This window comes from Salvelinus alpinus, chromosome 17, assembly GCF_045679555.1.
Source record: "Salvelinus alpinus chromosome 17, SLU_Salpinus.1, whole genome shotgun sequence".
Classification (NCBI taxonomy): Eukaryota; Metazoa; Chordata; class Actinopteri; order Salmoniformes; family Salmonidae; genus Salvelinus; species Salvelinus alpinus.
This window is the reverse complement of record NC_092102.1, coordinates 12295698-12298255: the sequence shown is the minus strand read 5'-3', so window position 1 is coordinate 12298255 and position 2558 is coordinate 12295698.

Here is a 2558-nt window from a genome sequence, read left to right as displayed (position 1 = left end):
TCTTCATGCCTCCTTGCAGCATGCCTAAGGCACGTTCACGCAGATGAGCAGGGACCTTGGGCATCTTTCCTTTTGTGTTTTTCAGTCAGTAGAAAGGCCTCTTTAGTGTCCTAAGTTTTCATAACTGTGACCTTAATTGCCTACCATCTGTAAGCTGTTAGTGTCTTAACGACCATTCCACAGGTGCATGTTCATTAATTGTTTATGGTTCATTGAACAAGCATGGGAAACAGTGTTTAAAAGTTAGTTACTTTAAGGTGCTGTTCTCTCTTTGGGTTTAACCCAAGAAGTTCTGGAAAACGGTTAAAGACCTGGAGCATAAACCCTCCTCCTCACAGCTGCCCATGTCCTTTAATGTTGATGATGTGGTTGTTACTGACAAGAAGCACATGGCTGAGCTCTTTAATCACCACTTTAAGTCAGGATTCCTATTTGACTCAGCCATGCATCCTTGCCCATCCAACATTTCCTCATCTCCCACTCCTTCTAATGTGACTATCCCCGATGCTTCTCCCTCTTTTCCCCCTGCCCCGCTGCAAAGTCTCTCCCTGCAGGCAGTCACTGAGTCCGAGGTGCTAAAGGAGCTCCTTAAACTTGACCCCCAAAAAACATCTAGGTCAGATGGTTTAGACCCTTTCTTCTTTAAGGTTGCTGCCCCTATCTCCAACCTTTTTAACCTGTCTCTCCTGGGAGGTTCCCATTGCTTGGAAGGCAGCCACGGTTTGTCCTTTATTGAAAGGGGGAGATCAAGCTGATCCTAACTGTTATAGACCTTTTTCTATTTTGCCCTGTTTATCAAAAGTGTTGGAAAAACTTGTCAATAGTCAACTGGCTGGCTTTCTTGATGTCTATAGTATTCTCTTGGGTATGCAATCAGGTTTCCACTCAGGTTATGGATGTATCACTGAAACCTTAAAGGTCCTCAATGATGTCACTATTTCCCTTGTTTCTAAGCAATATTGTGCTTAGAAACATCCTACCCATGCTAGATTTCGGAGACGTAATTTATAGATCGGCAGGTAAGGGTGCTCTCGAACTGCTAGATGTTCTTTAACATTCGGCCATCAGATTTGCCACCAATGCTCCTTATAGGACACATCACTGCGCTCTATACTCCTCTGTAAACTGGTCATCTGTTTACTCATCGCAAGACCCACTGGTTGATGCTTATTTATAAAACGCTCTTAGGCCTCACTCCCCCCTATCAGCTTACTGACAGTTGTGGCTGCTTTGTGTGACGTATCGTTGTCTCTACCTTCTTGCCCTTTGTGCTATTGTCTGTGCCCAATAATGTTTGTACCATGTTTTGTGCTGCTACCATGTTGTGTTGTTATGTGTTGCTGCCTTGCTATGTTGCCTTAAGTCTCTCTTTATGTAGTGTTGTGTTGTCTCTCTTGTCGTGATGTGTGTTTTGTCCTATATCTATATATTTTTTTTTCATTCCATCGCCCAGGAGGCCTTTTTCCATTTGGTAGGCCGTAAATAAGAATTTGTTCTTAACTGACTTGCCTAGTTTGGTTTGGTGTTTCTAACTTGAACTGTTCAAGAGTTACTATTATTGTTGGTGCATTATTATATGCTAATTTGTGCTAATTTGAATTGTTAAGGTTTAAAGAATGTTAATGTGGTCTTAATGTTTGTTGCTGAAATATTTAAAGAGCATTAGCATTTCAAATGTTTACCAGTGTGTTCTTATGCTTGGCATTGAATGATTCACTGAAGGATAGCGTGAAGGTAGCTTAATTGGCCAAAAAGCAATTTTCAGTAGCTAACACTGTATTCCCATGGTTTGCATTCAAAATCATGTTATTTTATGTACATGTAAAATCATTATAGTTGAAAAAGTATGAGTAATATAAAATACCTGAATGCAAACAATCTAAGTTGGGTCAGTCTGAACATCTCAACCTTGGTCTGGTGTTGATAGATTAAACCAGGGCTGTCAAACTAATTTTGCCCGGAGGCTGCATTCAATCTTCAACGAGGTCCGGAGGGCCTTACTGAAAATTGGTTCTATTTCTGCGCTGTCAAAATTTGATGGCTTAAACGGTGTAAGAGGAGTAGCGTGCCCACATTTTCCCCATGTAAGTCTATGGCATATTTATGCCATTGAAATGCACTGAAAGCTCATTTAAATATTGTATTTTATTTTATTTAACCGTTTATTTAACTAGGCAAGTCAGTTAAGAACAAATTCTTATTAACAATGACGGCCTACACCGGCCAAACCCGGACGATGCTGTGCCAATTGTGCGCCGCCCTACGGGACTCCCAATCACGGCCAGATGTGATACAGCCTGGATTCAAACCAGGCCTCTTGCCCTGAGTTGCAGTGCCTTAGACCACTGCACCACTCGGGAGCCCGAGTAGTTAAAAAAGTATAAATGCGATCAAAAATGAGTCCATCCGTATGTTTTAAAGTTGGTTTCGTGTTCATAGCTAAACTCTAGAGCGGGATAACTTAATCTAATAATAATAAGACTAAGAAATCTAGAGTGGCCTTGCCTTGGGCCTTACCATAAAGAGGGATAGAGTACTCTAGTGCCCAAAAGCCCATT